Source organism: Ambystoma mexicanum, chromosome 1q (genome assembly GCF_040938575.1).
Source record: "Ambystoma mexicanum isolate Mex_15411 chromosome 1q, UKY_AmexF1_1, whole genome shotgun sequence".
NCBI lineage: Eukaryota > Metazoa > Chordata > Amphibia > Caudata > Ambystomatidae > Ambystoma > Ambystoma mexicanum.
The window spans coordinates 98,830,245-98,856,551 of NC_090922.1; the positions used below are offsets into that span (position 1 = coordinate 98,830,245).

Consider the following 26,307-nt stretch of genomic DNA (forward strand, 5'->3'; position numbering starts at 1 on the left):
CTGTGTTTGCTTATTGACCATACACTTTGGTTCGCAAAGCGCTGAATATGAGACGCATCAAACGTCAAGCTGTGATATCCTTTCTTTAGCCAGAGACCTTGTCAGAGCGAGCAATGACATCAGAGAATTTTTCAGTGATATCATCAGAAAGTGACCATCTTGTCCTGGCTTGATGATGTCACACACCAAAGACGCCCATCATTCTGATTGAATGAGAGTGACGGGCATTCTGACTTAGCGTATGGCCAAAGAGGAAGAAAAGGCTGGCACTTTCATCGCCACCCAATCAGAAGGCTTGGCAACAAGCAAGAAACATTATGTGCGTGGGTGTGTGTGTGTATGTGTGTGATGTGTGTGTGTGTTGGGTGTATGCAGGAGAGAGGAGAGAGACACAGGCACAGGGAGAGAGTGTCATTGACGCAGCATTGCCTAGATGTAAAGACCTGCTTCCAAATGCAATGCAGCAACATTGCCAGCATTGCATGGAGAGAGAGAGCGAGAGATATTTGTTAATTTCTTTGCAACAGAAGGGGTGACTTGGTTGTTTGACGCTGTCTTTTTCCTCACATTTTCCTCTTTCTCGGATTGCGAACCATCGGCTGCCGCCGGGCTGGCTCCAGTACATTCTCTGCCAAGTTGCTGAGAGCTGGCACGGCAAGGCGAGGGGAGAATCCAGGGACGGACGTGGAGGATGAAGCAGAGACGGGGGAGATGGACAGATGCCATGGAGGCTGGAGCTGCCAGCATGCCAGCCACGGCTGTATGGGGCTCGCAGAGCTGGCATTCCCATTTCCAGGCAGGCGAAGGCGGTGGGCAAGTTGGCAGACGGTGCCATGAAGGAGCAGACTGTGAGATCCAGGCGAGCTATGATCCGGGAGAACGATAGAAGGGAAAATGGAATAAAAAGAAAATGGTGGCAGAATCCCAAGAACAGGTATGATTGCATGCAGCGCCATCCTTATACTATTCGATTCTGTGTCCACGAAAAGCCTGCACTGTAACCATCGCCGACGTCTTGCTGTAGCCTCTAGCTGACTTCGGTAACGGCAAGCATTGAAAATCCAGGTGCGTGAGAAGATGGTGCATCAGGCTCTTATCGCCTCCCTATGCTTGTAGAATTTGATGGGGGAAAGGTTTTTTTCATAACATTATGGGACGGGCTGAATGTTTCAGAATGATGGGTTCCACCCACAGCTCTAAACAGCATGAGATGCCAGGTCTGGGGCCAATCCATGGCATTTGTATCAAACCATGAGGGGGCTCAGTGCGGGAGGGAGATGCTGCACCAGATGCATTTGGAGACCGATCACACACTGCCAGGGTAACATCATCAACATGTGCATGCATAACCCCTCCAACCAGAGCGCTCCGCAGACAGACTCCCCTTCATTACGGCCAATCATTGGCAAAGATTCATCATTGGAATTATTAGTGTTTATCCCATGGACCCCCTGGTCATCTGAAGGTGATGCTTTTCACAGCTGAGCCATGTGGGGTCAATCCCGCATGGGAAGGTAATTCTTGCTGTATGCCGGGAATCTGGGCAACCAACCAGGGTTTTCTCCATGTAGGCTACGAGGCATCGCCATATTCGAGAGGGAAGCGTCAAGCGAGTTTCGGGGAAATGATCTCGAATTTGAAAGTCTTTCAAAGTCTTCGGCATTCATTGGGCCGCCCGACTACTCTCAGGCCATCTCCTGGCCTCCTGCCCTATAGCTGAAAGCCCAGGCCAGTCCCCAAATGATAGCGCTGTCATCTGTGAGACAGCTCGTCTGGGAAATGGCAGCCGGCAGGCGATGCTTCCATAGTTGGGAATTTTCCAACATTTATCTGGATACCATCTGAACTGACAAACTCTTCCCTGGAACAATTAGAGTCTGGGTGTATGTCGGGGTTACACAAGACAGATTCATCACCCACTCCAAAAAATACGATCATTGCCGCAAAATAAACTGGGATTTGTGTATTCTGTGCACTCTGCACATGCGCACATTTCATTGGCTGCTCAATTGTCATTCTTCTCTGAAACTCGACTGCCTTTCACAAGCAAACAAGGGTTTGGCAGTTATAAGTAGTGATATCACTGGGTGTCCATAGCAGAATACTTCTGAAAAGGATGGACACACAGACTGTTTTTGAGACCGCCGCATTTGCTGCGATGCAAAGGAGTTGTTCCAGTCGAAGCTTTGTGATAGATGGACACTGTCTGGGGGAGGGAAGAACATTGCTTACGGGAACATGCCCGAATAGCAGGGGTGTGGCTAGGGTTGGAAAAGATCTGGGGCTACGTTGATGTCGGACTGTCGGGACGCGGGGATAGCTAGCCTTTTGGTTGTAGCCCCTGAGCTTCCATCCAGGGCTACAACCAGTAGATCCAGGGCTATAGCCCTTCAGGACCCCCTAAGCAACGCCTCTGCAGAATAGTGACACCGAGCTCTGTGATTGGAACCCACCTGATAATGTATCAAACCAGTTGTCCACATAACTAACAGAAGATACGAAAAGCAAAAAACAGAATCAAACCATTCAGTCATTGAATTGTTGCTAGATGGCGACCTTGGGTGGCATATCGCCACCAGTATCGCAAAAGCTGAGAACCACTGTGGAAGCCAGGAATGTCACAGAAAGAGGAAGACTTGTTGTTTTCTGCTTTGGTTCCTATAGAAACACATACGTGATGGCAAAGTGATGGCAAAGTGCCATCCTGTCTGATAATTTGATTGGCCTTTAATGCCGGAGATCCGGCTCTAACCTCACGCCTGTTTCCCCATTTTCATTTTCTCATCTTTCTTTTAATAGTATACCAAACCATGCACTTGATAGCCTTAAGATGGAGAAATATTCCATTGCAGTCCTCTTGAGCCTGTCGCAGCTCGGCCTCATATCTTGCTCCTTGATCCTAAAAATAATGTCTTTCCTCTTGTTCTGTCTGACCGTATTCCAGGGTTCTGAATCTCTCTTTCATGCCCTTTCGCACCCCAAAATACACATCTTCGGACTGTGACATTTCTAAAGTCAACAAACTCACGCTTCATTTTGGTTGCCCTTCTCTAGACGCTATGAAATCGTTCTTTATCCATCTCATGGTGTGGCTTCCAAAACTGTGCCAAATAACCGAACATGAGGCCTCACCAAAGGTGGGCACCGTGGCACCAGAATGTTCCTATCCGATCTTTCGTTCCACTCCACGGGCAGACCACCATTTCTCTGACTTTCCCCACAGTCCTTCTAACTTGCTTATCCATGTGAGGTTAGCCAATACGACAACTCTAGTTTCTCTCCACTGGTTCTTGGTTTGCAAAATCAGATTCACCAGTTGATGCCACTTGCTTGGTTTGATGCTGCCCCATGAGCTCCTTTGCCATATCTTGACATTTATTTGACTGTTTTAGATGAAGCCTGTGGAATATTCTCGCTTCGCAGCCATATCGCCATTACATCTTTGCAGGACGCTGCCCATGGCAGGTGTCTCTGCGGCACTTCACTGGGCTTTGCCTTTTTTGCGGTGTGCACCATTTTCTTCCCCATTGTTAGGAGAAAGTACCAATCCTCTGCGAGCGCATTCGCTCCTTTCAGAAGAGGACTCACCTTGCTTACGATTCAGGTCAGAACCGAGAGATAAGGGACAGAAGTGAGAAGGACGGAGCGAAAGAAAGAAGAAAGATTTTAAGGGACTGATAACAGAAGGCAAATTTCCTAATCACCATAATAATCAACAGGCACGGTTCGGCAGTATTTTCCTTCGGACATGCATGGGGCATCGAACAATTTTCTAAGATACAAAAATCCCCAGGGAAACAATACAATCAGAAAAGATCAGAAAGAGGACATTTGAGCAAATGGTAAGTCACAGAACCAGTTGGCTTCTAGTGGCAAGGCGTTGCGAAGATTGAGGGCTGCTCCTGTGGTGGGTGCGCAGCAGAGTGTTTTGGCTGCACAGATATCCAGGGTTGAAATCCGGTTCCTTGGCTTGAGGTTGTGAGGTTGACCTTAATGAACTTCTGATGGAACTATTGTCCTACCATAAACAGGAAGAGCAGCTCTACAGAGTTCCAGCTATGGAAGCAACATAGTGCAATTTAGGGCCCAGAATTTGAAATGGATCTCACAAGAGGACGCAAATAGCTAATAAAGGTCGACACTGGGTGAGAGCAAGGACGCGCGACATGATGTAGACACTCACATTCCTAATGAGAGGCTGTCTCTTTAACCATAGCGTGCTCCTAGAACTTCACGTGAGAATAAGAAATGCGAATGGATAACAACATCAAAAAACCTGTTTTTGTTTGCAGAACCGTTAGTCAATCAATGCAACATCCTCCCATCTGTGGGAATTTTAAGAAGCCTTGGGCGGAGCCAGGGAAGGAAATTGGCAGCGAGTGAGCAAAAATAAAGCAGGAATCTATGTCCGATCTGTGTGTGCACAGGGAGTAGAAAATGGGCGGTTTGTTTAAGTGTGGTAGTGTCATCTGGTCCCTTTCTATGTTTCAATGATTTCCAGGGGACTGGTATTGGCTGGGGAGGTAGGGTGAATCAGACAGAACTACTCAAATTGCCCCTCCCCCCAGTTTGGGATGTACCATAAGTACTAATTGTAATGCACAGTCGTAAGCGTCGGGCAGCCCTGATGAATGCTTTGATCTCAGCCTTGGACTAAACCACAGACAACTCAGTGACACTTCTCAAGGAATGCAGCTTCACTGTACCTATAGCAAGGGCATGCGCGGCTGTAGTTAGGCCGCAGCCCAAGAACACTCCTGGCCACAAGGCTTGTGCTCAGGTGGTGGTTGAGAATCCATGAGTGCGAGGGGGCTCGACCATGGCTCGGCGTGCTTTAAGCTGCTTTCAGGGGACCGCCCCCTGCCAGTTCATCTCTGTCTCTTGATTCAAGTTCAGCCTTTTCTGAGGCAATCATCTCTAGGAAGACAGCCAAAGAAGACTGCATTGGTTGCCTCCCCTCCCCCACCTCCACTCTGTGGTGAATGGCAATAGATGCACTTTGAAGGCAGAGGTGGTGGACTGGGGGAAGGGAACAAGCCTTTGCATTTTTCATCAGTGCCCTCCAGTAGGGCTGTAGCAGGGTCAGTCAAGTAGTGTCGGAGAGAGCGTTTGTTCATGGGAGAAGATGGCGTCATGAAGATTACACTCGCCCAATCCAGGGCGGGCTGAATCCCTTCTACTCTCTTTATTGCACACAGATCTACCTGAGAATGATCATCAGCGCTCCCTTTCCTGGCGGTGCCCACCATGGGATCATTTGTGGCACAAGGCGCATGGAGCAATAGACGGGGAAATGCAATGTTGATCCTGGTATGACACGCGTGTACTCATACTTCTTAGTGAAATATACACTACAACTGGTCCCTGACGTCCCTCCGCGTGGCATGTCAGAGGAGCTTACGCATTGGGGGAAAAGTAGGTGTGTAAAGGCTATCGGGCACAATCAGAGGATATGTGGCACAGTTCATGACCATTTGCCAAAGCTGTCAAGTTCTCTGGGCAAGCCTAGAGGGGAAATTCCTAGCCATGCTGAGCAAAGAAAGAATTCAAGATGTTGAAGGAGGGGATTCCTTTAATTCGACAAAAAGCAATACACAGATGACGTCATACTTTAGCTCTGAGCACCATGCATTTGACGTCATTGGATTATGGGATACATATGTGTGTGTGATCCTGAGCACTAACTAATTATACAGAGGTTTTTCGTGGCCCAATAAATGTATCAATGTATTTTAATCTATACAAATATACTGTACACAATTCTTGTTTTTTTATTCGTTAGGGATAACATGACCTTTGGCCTTTGTAATAATATGCCCGTGCTGGGGTAGTGCACCCTCTTACACCAGTGGCTCCACTGCATGTGCAAGTCGCGCGGCCCGCTGCAATTTAGTCCCCAAACATCAGGACAGCATCTGCCTGGCTTGAGGTTGCGGCCTAGCTTCCAGTCGATTAAGGGATATAAGTCATGGCTTGCTTCCTGTTCGATAGGGTGGGGTGGGGGTGCCATAGCTGGATTTCTTGCTACCCCCTGTTTTCTATACATTCTCCCTGTCTTGCCATGAACTCACTGCACATTAACACAGGAGGTCACAGTCAGGCTGCCAGGCCGCATTTGTTATATGAAGCTGGTCTTTGGTCAACCTATCTTAAGTTCAAGGAAGTGTTTTTTTTATCTTTCACTTTTTCTTTTAGACCAATATGGTTTTGGATGGACTTTGTTCCCAGAAGTTAAACAGGTTAAAAATGAATGCTCCTAAATCACCCTGACGCTGTTTGGAGGAATGTGGAAATGCATTTGTTTATGTTCAATTGAAATGGCAGCCTTGTGAAATGGCAGCATTGTCTTTCCTGAGTGTGTGGCACTGCATTACTGACTATGTCTTTCCTGAGTGTGTGGCATTGCATTACAGCATATATCTTTCCTGCGTGTGTGGCACTGCATTACAGCCTGTATCTTTCCTGAGTGTGGCACTGCATTACAGCCTGTGTCTTTCCTGCGTGTGTGGCACTGCATTACAGCCCGTGTCTTTCCTGAGTGTGTGGCACTGCATTACAGCCTATATCTTTCCTGAGTGTGTGGCACTGCATTACAGCCTATATCTTTCCTGAGTGTGTGGCACTGCATTCCAGCATATGTCTTTCCTGAATCTGTGGCACTGCATTCCAGCATATGCATTTCCTGAGTGTGTGCCACTGCATTATATGTCAATGTCATAGGGGTTTTGTATTGCATTTATAGGCCGTTGCTATGGTTTTGTAGCCCTGTATCCTTGTTGGAGGGTGCATGGGCTACACATTTAAGGTGACCAATAGACCAGAGTCTGGATGCTTGGTGTGTTGGATGTAAATTGCCTCTAAGTGGTTACTTGCAGGTGTACTGAAGGGCCAGAGGTGTGCTCCGAATTGTCTGAGCAAGCTTGCTGCTGAGACTACATTGCACTGAAGTGGCGGCTCCAGCGCAGTGGCGGCTCCAGCGCAGACTGGGGCTCTAGCATTGGGGTCCTCATGAATGTGGCGGGGCGCGGTAGGAATAAGCAAGAGCAACCTGTATGCAGGTGTGAGGGTTGGATTTATTTGGAATTATGGGTATTGACAGCTAGGCTGCGGGTTGCATGATGCTGCAGAAGCATGCAGCTGTGTAGTATTCCTTCAAGGCATTTGTGACAAAAAGCTTGCAAGACGTGCCCTTCAAGGCCACACTACACACTAAAGAACGCAGCATGCTGTAGTGTAGGGTAGACTGTAGGTGTTTTCTGCGCATTCTGCACTGTGTTATAACGAATGAGCAAGTCATTTCGGATTTGACATTAAACCTAAAAGTACCTTAGTGAAATGATGATATGTTCAGTGTTAGCTGAAAAGCACAGCTGTATTTAAGCTACTGCATTAAGAGGAGATGAACTGTTGCATTGTTGACCAGGCCCTGGCTCGGAGTCCTGCTGGGAGAGCCCGGCATGCGGATATTTAGTAACACTTCATTGTGGAAAGCGAATGGGCCGCCATTTTGCAACAGTCAGACTTTATCGGGAGACAGCAGTGAGAGGGGAATTGATGTGAAAGGCAACCCAGTCTGCAGGACTGTGAAATGACCCGAGCTAAAAAGACGGAGTGCGCAAAACATCCCGTTAGGAACCAAGTTCTGCAGACTTGTGTGACATGAGTATGACTGGGACTTAGGAGCTAAGGCCCAAGGGAACGAATGGTCAGAGGTTTTTCAAGATTGCCAGGTGTCCAAATCATTGAAATGTACTTAATCTGTAGTGCATGTGCAGCCTGATTACTGCAGTGTGGGAGAGAAGAACTATTTACCAATTACATTTATATTCCTTCCATGAGGCATGGCCCTATGGGCCTCGTTATTTATTTATTTAATACACTTTTAGCCTTACGGCTTTGTATATACAACATATATTGCAAGCATAAACAATACACAAGTCCAAGTTAATATGTCCACAAACCAGGTAAAAAACGGTCACAAATGCACATGCAAGGCCTAAATAAACCTATTATGAGTTGGCCAGCACACAGTAAATGTGCCCGTAATAACGTTTACCAGCACTTTTATCGCATAGCCATCTACAACTTGGCCGGTCGGGATGGGGAGCTGGAGGTAAATCCGATGCCTGCTGGGAGAAACTGCCAATAATACCAGCAAAATCCCCCATCCATGGAGTCCTTACTAGAGTTTCTGCCACTTGGACTCTGCCGGTAATTCCACCAGACCAAGTGGCAGAAACAGTTTTTCTGTTTGGTGGTATACCGGCGACATAACATGAAACTTGGAATGAGGGCCTATGTGTAGACCAGCAGTTATCTGTGTAGTTATGCGGAAATCCGAGCGCAACCTGCACAGTAACTGAAGTTGTGTAACAGCAACAAGTGTTGATCTTAGTGGTTTGGTGGACCTTGAGTTCAGATACAATTCTTTGTTTATCTTTGGCAACCCCTATATGTCCATGGTTCGGCCGTGGCTACTGTCCTCTCCTCATCATCTAGCCCTCATGCCTTCACTTTTCCCCGCTCCATGAATTCTTTACAAGTCCCCATCAGGATTAACTATAAGTACTGCAATATTGGCCTGGGAGGATAGCGCAGGGGCAGCACGTTTGTTTTGAAAGCAAGACAATGCAGAGCAACACAGGTTTGAATCCCGGTTTTAAAAAAAAATAATTAATTAAATTGGTTAACTAACGGGAGAGTGCAGGGGAGAAATGGGGCACTGGAGCTACTTCAATCAAACATGATACTTTTGGCTCCTGCAAAGTGCAAATTGCGAACAGGCAATTCAGTATTCATTGCAGGACTGATCTTTCTGCCAAGAAAACAGCATTCTGGGAATTCTAGGTTTGGTTCACTTAAAGGGACACGGAAGACTGCACAGGTGGGGGCACTCTGATAGACACCGAGCATTCTGGCGCCAGCCCTTCGCACTATACCATCCTCCATTATTCTCTCTCCCGCGCTCTCTCTTTCTCGTTCTCTCTCCCCCCTCTCTCTCTCTCTCTCTCTCTCTCTCTATATATATATATATATATATATATATATGTATGTACATGACTCGCTCTCCCCTATCTCACCTGCCTTCCCCCCCCTCTCTCTCTCTCTCTCTCTCTCTCTCTATATATATATATATATGTATATATATATATATATATATATATTTATGTATGTACATGACTCGCTCTCCCCTATCTCACCTGCCTTTAATCTCCCTGGCTCTCACATCGTCCCCCACCCCTCTTTGATCACATGCTTCATCCTCTCTCGCCCTCTCTCTCTCTCTCTCAAATACTTCCTATAATATTTCTTCTACAATAGAGCTGTATATTACTTTGATGTTGATGTTGATATTGATATATTTTATTTCTATCGCGCTCGTACACAAGTGTTTCAGAGCGCGACAAGGCAAGGGAGGGGAACAGGGGAGAACAAAACTACGATCTTACTGTGCCCAGGTGCCACTTGTACAGTCATTTATTGCTGTGGAGTTTGTATTGGCATGCTATGGACGTGCGGTGCGCATTCGTGCAGATAGTTTTCCAATGGTCTTCGTCAAGCTCTACACCTAGGTCCCTTTTGTAGGTGTCAGTCATCCCCATGCGGGCAGCTGGCAGTGAGTGGTATAGTCAGGAGAATAAGCCGTTCGTGGTCTGCGCTGCACTGAGCACAGTCAGGTCCCTTTGGATGTGATGTTTCCATTTTGGTGACATTAGTACCCCCTTCCACTGCAGGTATTTAAATCCCGGGAGAATCCCAATGTGCAGGCTCTCTTCCAGGACCCCCAGTTCAATGAATTCTGTCCTTTTTACAACCTGCCCCACCCTCTCCAGGCCCGCCTCGTAACCATCCTGGAGCCAAAGTGGTTGCTGTATGTCGTCCCTTATTGGGAGCACCCATATGTGGCTCAGTGGAGAGGGCCATGTTGTGACCCCCATCCATGTCTCTTTAAGCGCCGCAGAGTGCCCATAGGGGGCCTCGGATTGTGTGGTTCTGTACTTTGCCTGGGATCTCTGAGCAACGTGCCCAAAGCCATTCCCCCACCATCACAGAGCATAAGAGGATGTTTTCCATTGCTAGCCATTGCTTATTACCGCCGACACTTAAGTACAGCACCAGTGCCCTGAGCTGTGCCGCCCTGTAATAAACCTGCCTGTCTGCCCAACCCACCCCTCTCTTTATGCTGGATCAAGATATGGTACGCTACTCTCTGTTTGCACCTTTGCCAAAGGAACATATTAATCATACGTTTCAACTCGCAGAATTGTTCTTTCGGCATGGCTATCGGCAGCAACTAGCCGGTCGAATAGCACAGTGAGTAGAGCGCTCGCTTTGACATCTGTGCAGCACCTGCTGAAGCAGGTTCGAATCTCAATAGGGCCAAATTCAGCTTTTCATCCTTCCGAGGTCGATAATTGAGCACCACACACCATGGGTAATAATAAGCAGCGCTCAGATAACTGAGGGTTCGTAGCTCTATATAAATACTAAATTATTATTATAGATACAGCACTTTTGGGTGCAGTGTCATTTTGACTGCTTTAAGACTCCCATACCAGGACAGTGTGAGTCACGACCGTGCCTCTATGTCAGCAAAGAGTTTGTTCACCACAACCTGCACGCTAGTCTCCGCGTACTGTGCTCTAATGCCTCTCTTCACCCTCTCTCCAAAGCCCACTTTGTCCAGGGCTGCAAACATGAACCCCCATTCCACAGAGTCGAATGCCTGCTCGGCTTCGAGACTTAACATCAGTGCATAGCCCCCCCTTCCCGGGTCATGGGGTCCATTAAATTCAGCGTCTTCCTCATTGCGTTTGCTCCCTGTCTCCCCCAAATTAACCTAACTTGATCGGGATGTATTAGACGGGTCATCATTCTCTTGAGTCAGGTGGCTAGTATGCGGGTGTAGATCTTCTCATCTAGGTTGTGGAAGGATATTGGGCGATATGAATGGTATAGGTCGGGGTCCATGTCTTCCTTGGGTATGACAGATATTAAGGCCTTACTAAAAGATGTAGGAGCCACTCTGGTGCCAAGAATGTTGTAATGGAGCTCGACCGTGTGCGGTAAGAGTGTGTCTGCAAAGTGCTTGTAGAACCCTATTGTGTATCCATCCTCCCCTGGGGCTTTTCCCCCGATGCGAGTCTTTTAATATCCTCTGTACCTTCTTCTGCTGTGATCGGGTCCTCTAAGCTGTTTATCTCATCTCCAGTGAGTTTCCCCATAGCTATGTCCCGGAGGTACACCTTGGGCACTTGCGCACCTGCTAGGCTTTCACTCTCGTAGAGTTTTTTGTAATACTATGCAAAGCCTGCTACTATCTCATCTGCCCTGATTCAAGTCACTCCCCCCTCATCTGTTCTCGCTGAGACCCACCTTTCCGCCTCCTGCTCTCTAAGCCTGGCTGCCAAAAACACATCTACTTCGTCTCCCTTCTCATAAAATGTCTGCCTGAGGATCCTTTGCTTTCAGAGAGTTTCCTCAGTATTGTTTATTTTAAAATATTTGGTTATCTCAGAGCAGAGCTGCAAAGGGCTTGTCGTGCCACAGGGATTCGCTTCACCTCCATTTGGTGCCTGCCCTGCTAATCCCCACTATGTCAATCCCCTTGTGCACCATGTAGTGGTCAGTCCGGGCCACAGGCCTGCGCTCACAGCCTGGCAGTCGCACACCCTGGTTCCCATTCAATAGCATATAGTCGATCCTTTTGTAGGTGGAGTGCAGCCTTGAGTAGACGGTGTATCCCTTCTGGTTGGGGTGTGATTGTCTCCATGCGTCTATGAGCCCCCTCGCTTGTATGACCAGACCTAGGGTTCCCAGCTGCTCTATTCTGCCTGTGTCCTGTGGGTCTCGCGTCAAAACTCTGTCCAGTCACTCATCTGCCCAGGAATTTACGTCGCCCCCAATTATTATGAAGTCCTCCCCTAATGCCAGGACTATGTCCTGCGCTACTGCAGTGTAGGCCGCCTGGCACTGTTTGGGGGCATAGACCATGGCCGGCACAACGCTGAGGTGTCTAGGACACCATTCACCATCAAGAGCCACCCCTTGAGCCTCTTGGTCACCACCATCCCCTTCGGGTTTAGGCACTTGTGTATTATCATACCCACTCTGACCCGTTTAGCGTCACCAGAGGCCCAGTGAACTTCTCCTATGTTGGCACCTCTGATCGGTCTCTCATCTCTGGCAGCTAAAAAAATATCCAAACCTGCGTCCCTAAATTCTCAGGCCACTGGCGACCTCGTTGTGGGTGAATTCAGACCTTTGACGTTAAAAGTGCCCCCCGTGAGCACTGAGCCCGGTGGCAGCATCATCACCCTTCTGGCCATATCTCACCACTTCTCAACTCTACGGCAACTCTCAACTCTGCCTATTGAGCCACCCTGCATTTCGACTAGCGCCGAGATGTGCATCCCCCATTTCCACCACCTCGCTTCTCGCCACACCGAAAAGTGAATGGCTTCCCTCAAAGTTTGACACAACTTTATGGAGCACATGTTTCATGTTCTCCTTGTCAGTGGAATCTCACTTTCAGGGAATTGTGCCATGTGTTCATTTTTGTTTCCTGTGATTCATTTGATTTGCCTGTCTTAAGTGCAGTAAATGGAAACGTGGCCTTTGTGCTGCTGCATTTTTAGGCTGTAAATGCGATTCTTTGGCAGTTGGTCTCAGCTAGCGAAAACCCTGTTCTCTGTGCCGTTGCGGAGTCAGATATAATGATGCATGGTCACGGCATGCAACCTGCGGGTGGTGTGTGGAACCAGAAGAAGTAGTCAGACTAAGACTTAACATGTTCAAGGACATTTTATTTAAATAATAAGAAAGTGCCTATCTAAGCCTGGAGCTATGATGGTACTTCTCTACCTAATAAACTAAACTAAGGGTGCTCATCAAATGTCCAAAACAAAATAGTCCTCTGTCCAAAACCTACTTGCTATCTGGCCCTACCACTTTAGAAAAACATAACAAAGGAAAAAGACCAGCGCAGTAGCCTTTCTACTCAGGCTTCGACTGCCCAAACTACTTGGGTTCCTCCCAAATAATGGTCATTAAATGGTCAAAGTTTCACAATACATTTCTCCATCCTCTTTTCAGGTTCTGAATGAGGTCTTAAGTCTTAACACACGCCCAATACTTTCTGTTCGTTACAGGGAAAATGGAATGTCTTAGTGCTATTCCACCCTTTTTGATCATGTCTTTGCTATTGCTCTTGGTTTGGGTTTGAGCAATGGAACCCTCCCGGTTCTGTCTGTATTTGTAGGGCTCCCCAAAGCCCTCTGAACCTCAGATGGGTTTAATGCAACAGAGTCTCTCGTGGGCATCAGCCCGCATACAAAGTTTGGGTGTATTGGGATTCCATAATCATTTTTTGTATATCAATGTCACTCATTTAAAAAATTTCTAGACCTCCCCGAAGCCATCGGGCCCTTTGATATGCTTAATTCAGCAGGGTCTCGATTGGGCACCGGCTCGTGTCCAGCATTATGCCAATCTGTGCTGTGTAATTTTCATGGGACGTATACTTCCCTTTCTCTGCCTGGCCAGCAGTTGTCACAGTTCTCATGCAGACGTCAGAGATTTAATCTCTTCGCTGTGGTATGGTTTTGCCGTTGGTTAACGAGCCCCAGGCATACAATAGCTTTGGTAAGGCCACCAGACGAGACGGTCCTCCTACCGTCCCCGTCTTGTTCTTTGCCTGGGCTGCGTTACCTCTCAGGATGCCAGCCTTCCAGCGTCTCCCTTGCAATCAACTCGCACTCCGCACTACCGCTGGCTCCACAGTCAGGAGTGGCTCAGCCCCACAAGGGCATCTTCCATTCAGAGGCTTGCCTGTGCGTAGGATTCTTACTCCTCCGTGCAAGGTTCCTCGTCTTTTTATGTTTGCCAACACAACGAAAGGGGTGCATTGTTCCTCTTTGACTGTTGACCTCAGGGGGAATCCAGCATTACCTGAAGCCAAAGAGCAGTGGCGGCTGGTGACTTTGAAAGGTGGTGGGGCGCAAATTTATCTGGGTGAATTTTGGAGCAAGCGAGCGCAGCGAACGAGCCCAACCCACATCAATGGGGTGCATGGGCGTTCTCCTCTGTGAAATAGTTGGGAAAATGGCTTCCAAAATTTGCAATTTACTGTTCAAACCCACAGAAATTTGACATAAAAAACATTAGTTTTACATACTAATACACCCCCCACTCCAAAGGTGTGAAGGCCCATTAATAAAAATACTGAAAGACTCTGACGTAGGGCCAGATGCTGCTACCACAGGCTGTGTGTGGGGTACACAAGCATTCCACTGGTGATGACAATATCTGCACGGCTACCACTGCCACACAAAAAGAACATTTTCATCCCCAGATGTCACAGAAGGCTGCCGTTGAATATGTTACACAAACAAATCCCATGAGACCCTCTGAGCCCACTGAAAAAAGAATAAGATTACTATGCACCATATAGGGGCGGCATCACATTGATTTCTATGTGCTTGAGAGTTGCCATTCAAAATAACACTGACTGAAATTATGTCACCCCTGGCTTCACACGCGGCTGAAGGGCACAGGCTCTTAAGATGAGTAAGGGAGCAAGTGTAAGAACAGGAAGGGGAGAGAAAGAGAAAGGGTGACAGACATGCACCCTCCTTCCTTCCCCCTCTGCCTCTTAGGAAGGGCAAAATACAGAGTGGCTGAGGCTGGCTGGGGGTGGACTGGCCCTGGGGTGGACTGGCCTACAGGGAACTCTGGAGATTTGCGTTTTAGGCCTCTGCACCCTGGGCTTCTTTTGTGTGGTGATCTATTTTATGTCCAACATTTCTCATAGAAAAATGGTTGGGCTTGCTGAAATTGAGTAAAATGAGGGCCACTTTTAAAATAATTTCCGGGGCCTCTTTTGGTATCCGGTCCACCCCTGCTCTGCCCTTACCCCTTTCGATGTAGATACACATAGTGCCTTTTTATTACACTGCTTAGAAGTGTAATGAACACCATTAGAGATCACATGCAGGCTCTAGATTCCAACGTTTGCTATCACAAAAGGGGAGATTTTCACGTAGAAGCTAGAGAATGCTATTTGCTCATTGACCTGTACAGGGCGAGGGGGGCTTGTTTCGGGGTGAGAGCAAAACCCTATTAAAAGCAAAGTTTTATTTATTTGTTTTAAAAAAACATTTAACCTACATATAGAGGATGTTTATGTATATTATCAACAACAAACCTTTCCTAAATGAAGTCAATAACGGGGTCAGACACCTATGACAAATCAGGAGGGGCTATCAACTAAATAGCATCCGACAGACCAGACGGTTTCGTACGGTTCATGTCACAAAGACTTCGAACAACTAGGCCTGCGGTGGATTCCCCAGGGCAGGGCTCCAGGACCAGGACAGTCGTGGGAGCACTGTCACAGGCTGTGAAGCTTCAAATTACAAGCACAAAAACACAAGTGCTGAATATTTTAGCTGCCTGCTTAAATTGCTACTTCGGCTTAATGCAAAGTGGCAAAGACATCAGTTTCTACGTGCTCCAGTCACACTGAACATGACTCCCTTAACATAAACACCATTTACGTGGAACGTCTGGATAGCCGGATAATTTGAGTCTACTTAATTCCTGATCCCTCACCCACATATCTCCCCAAATATGTTTGTGAGCCCCTTTATCCTGAAAAGAATGGCATCCTTCGAATGGAAGTTCGCCGAAAGCGGGATGCAGTGTGAAGTTCACTGCACGTAGTGTCCAGCATGTGAGCAGGCTGTGTGAAATTCATTGCACGAAGTATGTGAGCAGACAGCGGTAAGTTTACTGCACAAAGTTCGTATCATGTGAGCGGGCAGCGTTAAGGTCACTGCGTGCAGTTTGCAGCATGTGAGCATGCAGAGCGATGCTCACTGCAGGCAGTCCGCGGAACATGGACACGCATTGTGAAGTGCGCAGCATGTGAGCTTGCAGTGTGGAGTTCACTGCACTTAGTGCTCTACAGGTGGACATACACTGACGATCACGGCAGGCAGTCGCAGTATCTGTGCAGCAGGTGGTCATAAACTATGAGGAAGGAACACAGCAGACAGTACGCAGCATGTGAGCATCAGTGTGGCGTTCACTGCAGGCAGTCCGCAGTATATGGGCATGCAGTGTGAAGTGCGCTGCACACAGTGCGCAGCACGTGAGCATTCTGTGTGACCTCCGCTGCCCTCAGTACGCAGCATGCGAGGATGCAGATGGGGGTTCTAGAGGGGGGCTTCAGGAGCGTGCCCGAGTCGAGGCCCAGACTACAATGACGGACGAGTAGCAGGCAGCCGAGAATTAACGCAGGGAAATGAAAGCTTGGCCCACAGAGGTCATGCCCCCCTGAAACTCTGAAGCGACAGGTCCTGCACCTGTAACCTCGCTCCTACTAAAGACTGTGTCATTAGAAAGAAAATGGTACCTTTTCAGTTCAGATACTTAACCAAATGCATTTCGTCTGACCTGCTTATGTGGTATCAGAGGAAAGATCCCGCACTGCAATTACTGCAGTCTTTCAAATTGCCGTAAGCGATGAGCCACCCTTACTCCTTCGCTGTACGCACACAAGGCTCTCAGCGTGGGCGATGGCGCAGTTTCACTGGCAGCCGTTAGATGCTAGGCTTGAGACACGCCTCACAGCTAAGGCCGGCGGAGCTAACACTGTAGAATATTAGTGCTAATCTGCACCAACTGGGGCTCGAATAATGAACTAAGTAAAGGCATTTCAGGTCCTCAAAGAAGGGAAACAGGGAATGAAGGCCAGCCCGGGTGGGCACCATCATCACGTTAAGTCCTAACTCCTATCAAAGTCACACACTTACCGGAGATAGGTACGTGTGGACCCACTGCAGCCCAGTTGACTGCTGTTCTCAGGGAAGCTTCTAACTTGTGACGTCGTCTTCGCGCTGGATTTCCATCCGCACGGCGCGTGCGCCCAGTCACATTAATGTCATTGGCTCGAAAACAGCCAATGACATTCAGTGATTTGCTGTTGCAAGCCAAAGTCCTCAGCAGGTGCGCTGTTTGCGCACACATTATTACTAGCGGGGCCAACACTCTAGCACCCCGCCAGCCTTTGCACTGCCATGGGGTTACGTAGAGTGCATGGAACTACGAGCTCCACGTACTTTACATTGAAAAAACCTGCGTAAAAGGGGACGCGCCGCTCTGTTACAGCCCCGCTAGCCGTGAACAACAGAGAGCCTCTGTTGGAGCGGCATTCATTATTTATTTATTATTTTGGTTAGCAGTCAGTGCTGGAAAAAAGCAACAAAAAAATGATGCATACAGACACGAACGGAGCATAAAATTCTCTTCAATGCACACTGACGTGCTCTCTGCTCTCTGTGGGGGTGATGCTCCCCCCCCGCCCTTTATAAGTGTCCGCCACTGCCAAAGAGATTGAATTCAAAAGTAACTTCAGTCTTTTCGATTCCCATCAATGCAGACAATTTATTCTTGATGGGGAGTTCCTCATAGGAATGGGAGTTCTTGTCCCCTGAAGGGGAGTCACTCCCAGTGAGGTCCCACTTTTCCAGACCTCTAGGGTGCTTAGCGGGCTCACCTCCGTCGACTCAAAGCGGGTGGCTCCCCTCTGGGGAGAAGGGATGAATAGTCCAGATACTTCACAGTGCCATCTGTGTGTTTCCTGTTGGGCGAGGTGCCACACGATTAACACAGAGAGAGTCAGTGGCACACTGCGTTGCTGAACCTAGAGTGACTCGGTGGACCTCCCAAGAGTGGTATTACACTGCCTTGTGGACGACGATACTAGACAACGCCAAACATAAGTGACAGTGATGCATTGCACGAAAGACTGTAGATTTTCTCTGCATAGTAGAACTTTGCAAAATGCCACAGTAATTAATTAATTAATTAATCTTTTGTAATGCACTTAATACCAGACAATCAGAGTACCGTGATTCAAACTGCATTGCTCTGCGTTGTCTTGCTTCCAAGACAAACGTGTTGCTCCTGAGCTATCCCCCCCCCCCGACTAACAATAGAGTCACTGCTGCTGTGCATGATAGGCTTCAATGGTGCCCTTCTATAAGAAATAAGGCTGTGAACGGCCGTCCTCAAGACAACAGTCCATTTTACATGTTGGCTTGTGCATATATCTTCCCACTTTTGCACAGGAATAGTTGCAGGTCTTTGTGCCCACACCCTACACTCCATGCAAGTGTGTGACTCACATGGCCATGCATGGAGTAACTCTTGCAGTGGCCGCGGACCCAAACTAATTAGGAACCTATCCATGGCGGATGAGATACAGCAGGTCTGCTCTAACAAAATTCCATGTACTCCGCTTTGCAAAGGGTTATGGGACAGGTCCAAAAAGTAGTAGGAACCACTGAGAAGACATTTTTCCCAGCAATAGGATATTCATTATATACTTTGAGCGAATTTAAATAGATTTGAACCTCAGCTGTTCCCCTTCATTGCTTTTTTACGACCATCTCTGATGATAAATGTGGAAAACAGCGATTGTCTATTCCACCATCTCAGAGAAGAGGGGGGAATGAAGTGCCTTGAAACAAAGCAACCGCCTGATAGTTCTTGTTTCTGTGTCAAAACCTACATCTGGGCTTTCTGATCGGTTTACAGAATCTCTCCACTTTGAGGTGAAAACTAAAGAAAAGCAGTGCTAAACAATTTCCGAAGTTTGAGACTGCGGCTAGGCCAATCTTTGGGTTATGTTATGTTATGCTACTTTACCTGAATTTCAAAAGAGCAACGTCCACCAGTCAGGCATCTTGGCGCTAAGAGAAAAACCCAGACAGGACAGACTGAGAGACCAAACGCAGAAATGGCCCAGAAAACATCAATTTTCAATGATTGTCTAAAAAGAAGGCAATTCTTTGAAGCCCGAAGAGGGCAAGAAAGTTGATTCCATAATCGAGCCGCAGCCACACAAAAGGCACGGCCCCCATAACAAGAGTACTTAAAGCATGGAACTTGGATGAGACGAGCATCTTGCAACCAAAGGGTTCAAGAGGAATTTTCAGCTGGGGGTTTACCGCACCCTTACCTTAAAAAATCTCGATGTACCATACACAGGGATTTTCAAACAATCCGTCTAGGGCACAAATAATAGGAGCGCGGAGCACAGGGAATAGGAGAAACATGGATTCCAAATGGAGATTTAGTCGCTACTCAGGCAGCCAGATTCTGGAGGGCCTGAAGGTGCCGAATAAAATATGCTGGCTTTGGAGAATTGCAATAATCAGAGGTGCCAAAAACCAGTGAGGCCACAACTGGGGTCCGCAGATGTGGCGACAAAAAGAGGCGGACCTTCCGAAACACCTTCAATAGGAAATGACCTGATTGACACACCACACTCAACTGAGATTCAGCTGATAGAGAAGCTTTGATCTTAAAACCCCAATCCTTAACCATAGAGGTGTCCAATGTATTCCATTATGCTTTCTTTATATAAATGTCCAGAGCAAATAGTTTGTTGTATAGACTGATATGATTTGTGCCGGTCCATCATGTGTTTGATTTGGTTCATTGACAGTGGGCCTCATTACGACCCTGGCGCTAAGTGAAAAACGATGGCGGTAAATGGTTACCGCCATCGTTTTCCGCCAGGTCCGATCATGACCCGTGACCGTTAACTACGATGCCATTAGCGGCATCGTAGTTAACGCTGCCGCTAACTGCGCTAAGGGTGCACGCACGCAACCGGCCACACCGTACTTAGCGCCATGGCGGAAAGGTACGCAAATGCCGACCCAAGCGGACATGCACCTAACGCCATCACCCAGCCCATTAAGTACCTTACCGCCATGGTGCTAATAACGCCATCACGAACCAACCGTAAAGGGCCATGTTAAGTGAATGCAGCTGCCACAAGTGCACAGAAACAGCACAGGTGAAGGCAATACAGACTCAGGAAGTACAAAAAGAGCACACCCCACCCCTTCCCACACCCAGTCACACTCCACAATGATACCAATACGACTAGCAATGTTGGGGCTGGAGGACCTGATAGCAATGCATGTGCTACAACAGCAACAACAACAACAGGCAGCACAGAGGAGACGCAGGAGGAGAAGGAGGGCAAGGCAGGCCCAGCAAGCCCCACCAGCACAGCCAGTGCCACCACGCAGGCAGCCCCCAATCCCACGCATCAGAGCCAATCCATTCAACCTGACTGCTGAGCAGATCCACACCCTGTACAGTTTGGACCGGGACACCATCACCGCCATCGTAGACATGACACACAACGACATCGTCAGCATGATAGAAACTCCAACCGCCATCCCCCCCCTACTGAAGGTAGTGTCTGTACTCCACTTCCTGGCCACAGGCACCTACCAGCACACAGTGGGGCACCTGCATGGCATTTCACAACCATTATTCTCACGAACACTCATCCAAGTGCTCGATGCCCTCCTCAAGCACACAGACGACCACATCTCATTACCACGGACTGGCCAGGAGATTGCAAACACCAAAGTGGGTTTCCATGCACTAGCCGGCATACCCGGTTGCATTGGTGCCATCGACTGCACCCATGTGGAATTGGTGGTTCCACGTGCCATGGAGGTACCGTACCGCAACCGGAAACAGTTCCACTCAATCAACGTGCAAATGGTCTGTGACTCCAACAAGATCATCACACATTGTTGTGCCCGATTCCCCGGATCAACCCATGATTCTATGGTCCTGAGGAACTCCACAATACCATGCTACATGGAGCAACATGCAGGGCCAAGATCGTGGCTACTCGGTGAGTCCAATGTCATGGAAGTGGGCACGTGAATGACGTACCGATGCATACTCCACCTGGCTGAAAGGGGGGGGGTGCATACTCCACCTGGCTGAAAGGGGGGGGGGGGTGCATACGCCACCTGGCTGTGAGTAACACAGAGAACGGAGACAGAGGATGGGCACTCACAATGCACACAACCCCTCTGCATACATTGGGTGATGGCATGCAAAACAGGCCATGGGAGCCATGAGCATATACTGGTTGCATTGTGTGAATCAATTAGTGCATGTAGAAGTGAGCCAAAGTAACAGTTGGATGCAAGCCATGGTGGAACATCATGTTCTTGATCAGACAACATGACTGACACATACATTCTCGCCTACATACAGGTGATGCAGGCTATCCCCTGAAGAGGTGGCTCCTTACACCAGTCCGGAACCCGCAGAACCAGCACGTAGAGGACTTCAACCGGGCACATACACGTACTCGTGTGGTCATAGAGCAGACATTCGGCCTATTGAAGGCACGGTTCCGAAGCCTCAGCAGGTCTGGTGGGGCACTCCTGTATGGCCATGAGAAGGTGGCAAAGATCGTCATGGCATGTGTCATGCTACACAATATGTGCGTCGGAATGTGCCCCTGCCCCCTGACGCAGAACTGCAACCACCTGACGATGAGGATGAGGAGGGTGCAGATGGGGCGGCACCCCATGGAGGAGGCGATGCACAGGAGGGGCGTGCAATGCGCCAAAGTATCATCGACCACTGCTTCTAGCACACACGGCTGGTGTGTATCACATGGTGACTGCACTTTGGGCACTGTGTGGCTCTGGGACATGCACACTGTGGACTGTACACCAATAAAGCACACATACGCAATGAAAATGTCCACACATTTCTTTTTCGGAAAGAAAAAAGTGTATTCAAACTATGAAACGTCGTGACACACCCCCTCCCACCTCCCCCCTGCACACCCCAACACACCCCCCCTCCCCCTGCACACCCCAACACACCCCCCCACCTCCCCCCTGCACACCCCAACACACCCCCCCGTCCCCCCTGCACACCCCAACACACACCCCCACCTCCCCCCTGCACACCACAACACCCCCCCCACCTCCCCCCTGCACACCCCAACACACCCCTCCACCTCCCCCCTGCACACCCCAACACACCCCCCACTCCCCCTGCACACCCCAACACACCCCCCCACCTCCCCCTGCACACCCCAACTCACCCCCCCACCTCCCCCCTGCACACCCCATGTAGGTGTCAACAGATGCCTGTGACAGTGGCCACAGGCTGTTACAAGCCCCCTCTCCCGGCCCCCGGGGCACCCCTGGCTGTGGAGCGCAGGTTACGTCCGGAACGTCGCACGGGGCTGCTCTGTGCAGAACTGGCAGTGGAGGATGTCCCTGCCTGCCCCCGTGCATGCACGTCCTGTAGGGTGTGGGTGAGCTCAGTGAGCGCACGACGCAAGCCGGCAAGTTCAACACAGATGTCCCTAGACATGGCCTGCATGGCATCCCTCAGGGTGGCAGTGCTCTGCGCTACTTCGGCCCTTAGGGTCTCCGTGGCCTGTTCAATGGTTGCCCTAGCCCCCACACATTCCGCGGCATGCTCAGTCAGCATCGTGGACAGTTGTTGCTGCCGTTCTGTGATGTCCTCGAGGGACTGCTGCCCCTGCTGGCCCATGGCCAGTGCTGGTGGTGTGATGGAGGGGCTGCTCCCCTCCTGTGGAGTGAGGACTGGGCATGGGGTGGAAGGCCACTCCTCTACCTCTGTGTGCCCCTGTGTGTGATCCTCATGGGGACTGGCGTCTGAGTAACAGGGGGAATGTAGTAGGTCAGTGGGGCTTCTGACCTCGTGCTCCATGTCTGAGTCTGAACATGCAGCTATTGCAGCTGTCTCACCGATGTTGCTGCTGGCCGCTGACCCGGTGCCTTCTGTGGCAGGCAATGTCGGTAGAGGTGGAGCAGCTGCTGCTGGCCTGCTGCCTACAGGGGTGCTTGCTGGTGGGACGTCCGGTATGCTCGCAGTGGGTCCTGCTTGTTGTGGGGTCTGCCTCACTGCAGCTGAGGTTGAGGGTGCGGGGACGGTATTGTTGGCCTTCTTGGCTCTCTTCGTCGCAGTGGTGTCCTGGTCCTCGGGGTGTGAATCTGTGCCTGTGGTGGAGCAAAGGAGGGAGGGCGTAATTGATGGGTCTGCGGACTTTGGAATGACAATGATTGACATTATTCTGGTCAGTAGATGAGGCAGATTTCAGGCAGGGCCATGCAGGTTGTCTCCTTTTAGTGTGGAATGTGGATGCAGGTATGCGGGTGCCAGCAGTGTATACAGGGTGGTGCTCGCATGTGGCTATGGGCAGTGTTGAAATGTGTTGCATTTACACTGTAGGGCAACCTTGTGCTACACATGAATGGACTGCAGTGACTATGGCATGTCTTGTTTGAGGCACCTACCTTCATCGCCTGATGTCGGAGCTCCCCTTTCCATCCCTCCGACGCCTTCAATGGATTCCATGCCAATCGTGGTTGCACAGATCTCCTCCCACGGTTGGAGTTTTAGTGGGGATTCCGACCCTCCACCGGTACCCAGGGCAAGGTTGCGGTTTGCAGAGATGACGGCTCTGACCCGTATGCGTAGGTCATCCCAGCGCTTCCTGCACTGCTGTGGGGTGCGGGGTACGGTCCCCACCGCGCTGACGCGCTCCGCCACCAGGGCCCAGATGGCCTTCTTCTTCGCTATCGCTGTCCTGGTCATTTCCGGGGAGAAAACGACACCTGCGTTGTCTTGCAGGGTCTCCGCAAGCATGCAGAGTTCCTCCCGGCTGAATCTCTCCTGGCGCTGGCGGTCACATGCCTTCTTTACAACTTTAGGCATTTTCGGGTACTTGGATGGGTGGGTGATTGGTTGGGACAGGTGTCAGGGTTGGATCTGGTGTTGTTCGGTAGGATGGCAATGGATTGTGTTTTTAAAGATGGCCGACGTGCTGTTTCCCGTTCCGGCGCGATGACGCTATTTCCGGTTCTGCTTTTTACGGCCGCCGCAAATTACGGTGGCCGATACTTACGGTGGGCGCTAATTACGGTGGCCGCTACTTACGGTGGCGGAAGTGCACCTTGCTCGCTTTACGATGCCGGTAGGGGCCTTTTCCGCCATGGCGTCAATTGCATTACCGCCATGGCGTAATGCTCGTGCGCGATGGGTCGTAATGTGGCGCTCTTTACGCCATCGGCCCACGGCGTAAACGCTCATTACGCCATGGCGGTAATGACGGAAGATTACCGCCTGGGTCGTAATGAGGCCCATTGAGTTTATTAGCCTATGAAGCCCAATAAACTACTGGACCTGAACTCCACCTGTCGATGGAAGCTAGTATATTTATTTGTATATATTTCTAAGGGCTATTTTTTGCAATATAATTAATTGAGGGAAAATTAATGAAGCAATAAAAAGGGGGCTCAAAGAAAAAGACCCCAACTCAAACACTTTATAGAGACCCCATTAAGTGAACGAGGCCTTGCAGATGGGCTATTGATCTCCCCACTCTACACAAACTCATTAATTAAAGGACAAAACAGAGACAAAATAAAACACAAGACAGAGACACAATGACAAATACACATACTCATGTATTAATCTACCACACATCAGTCCTAACATCAACATTATGTGTAATACTCATTAAAGGCAGGCCTGATATCTTCATATCCACCCAGAATATCTTTCTTTGTAAAGATGACCTTCTCCCTGGCCAAGACGTTTAAGAGGTCAGCGATCCAGCTATATTCACCTTGCCTGGTTACTTACTTTTCAGTTCTTTAAGATCTGTTTCTTGGCCAAAATTACTGCCCTGAAAAGCCACTTCACGGCTAAGGGTGAAGCCTTCAATGATGGAGGCGTGTACTCCAGGACTGGAAACCTAGGTCCTGGAACCTACTGCCAATATCTTTATTTCTACCTCGATTGCCCCCTTAGGAGATGGTTTCACCCCCGCGTGTCATTGATACATCGAGAAATAGCTAAACACACAGCAACACCATGAGAATATATCTCTCCTGATCAATGCATTATGCGTTTCAAGAATCTGTCAATCTGGGATTTGCACAGGGTTTCTAGCTACACATAATCTACCCGTAACACCCCCAAATTGCTTTGCTTACCCATTTGATCAGTTGTGTCACATCACGTCTTCAGGAACCCTGCCAGAGCCAGAACCCATCAAGGAGCAAAGCTGCCTCCTATCACTTCTGGTGTTTTGGACTACAATTCCCATCAGCTCTTGCCAGCATAGCCAATGATAAGGGATCATGGAGTTGCAGTGCAAAACGTCAGGAGAGCTGCAGGCTGCAAACCCTTGTAAGAGGCATCTGTAAACCGTTTGGCTGCCTCGCTACAGGGGTAAGGGAAAGCGTGGACTGGCAGTCTGGTCGAGGCAGCATGTGAACGCCCTCTCCCCATGAGCTGGACACCACACTGGGCAACCTGAAGGGTGCGCTACTCTGGGGTTCGATTTGTCTAACCCGTATCTATCGTTCAAGCTTTAGTCTTCCCCAACCACCCACTATCTGTCAACCGCCTGGCACAATGCCACTGTTCTGCCAAACGTCTCAACATTCAATCCAGCCAGGAGTGTGCACATCCGCTCTCGCGCATGCACGATCATGCATCCTCTCGCGGTTTACAAAAGCTGCCAAACAAATTCTCAGTGTCACAGTCAAATGAACATACTGGCGTACAAAAGAGTTCAGTCCTTTTCTCTACTACGCGCCTCTCCATTGCCTCGACTATGCCCATTTTAGAGATTGGTAAATCCAGAACGAGCTGAGGAACTTGCCGAATGAGTGAGCCAGGAAGCCAAAGACTCCTGCAGAGGTTGCTGTCTTTCAAATGCAGCCTCCAGTTTCTGAGCCTCCGACACATTCATAAACGTGCTGATTGTACTTTTAGTATCCTTAAAATGTCCTGGAGCAGGGGCGCACTACAACTGGCTTAGCTGGATGTCTGAATGCACCACACAAGTCCCATACAGTGGCCTGAACTACCCGTGGGAAGGAGCAGATGGAAGGGGCATCGGTGCGTGAATTTGAGTTTTAAAATCATGGAGTTTAAGCTGTACTTTTTATTACGGTTTTATTGTAATACGTGATACATAGCTTTTTAATGGCATTAGCACTTTGATTTCTGTGTGTTATGGAAGAAAAACATCCCGTCTCGAGATGCAATGACAAAAACAGGACCCTAGAGCCTTCAGACGCATCACATGCCTGACTGAGCAACTCATGGCTTCATGCAAGCAGCACTTCATCGTTAAACTCTTCAAGGGGCATATATAATGTCCTGGAGGGTTGCATTCGGTGCACGCGCCGCATGTTATGCACCACTGTCCTGGAGTGTCTCTCTCTGCTCCCTGTGACCACAGTTGGACTGCAACGTTGTCTTTGGTTTGCTTCTCAGACTTGGAAATGGAAAAGGCATTAGAATTCTACCCGTCTTTTTGCGACTGCCTTCCGTTTGTATCACATAAGTCATTTACTGCTAACTTTTTTTGGCATGGAAGTATATTGACTTCCCAAAAAATTGACTGAC

At 49.0% G+C, this 26,307-nt stretch overlaps 1 long non-coding RNA gene across 3 annotated transcripts in view; it reads left to right on the top strand.

Moving 5' to 3' along the window:
* The first annotated feature begins 316 nt into the window (after positions 1-316).
* LOC138525628 (uncharacterized) overlaps positions 317-26,307 on the top strand; it is a 601,947-nt gene continuing 575,956 nt past the window's right edge. The window contains exon 1 of one of the 3 annotated variants that reach the window (XR_011283397.1): positions 317-934. This is a non-coding gene — a long non-coding RNA (uncharacterized lncRNA). The remainder of the gene's footprint in view (positions 935-26,307) is intronic. The other 2 variants (XR_011283396.1, XR_011283398.1) reach the window with 2 other exon arrangements.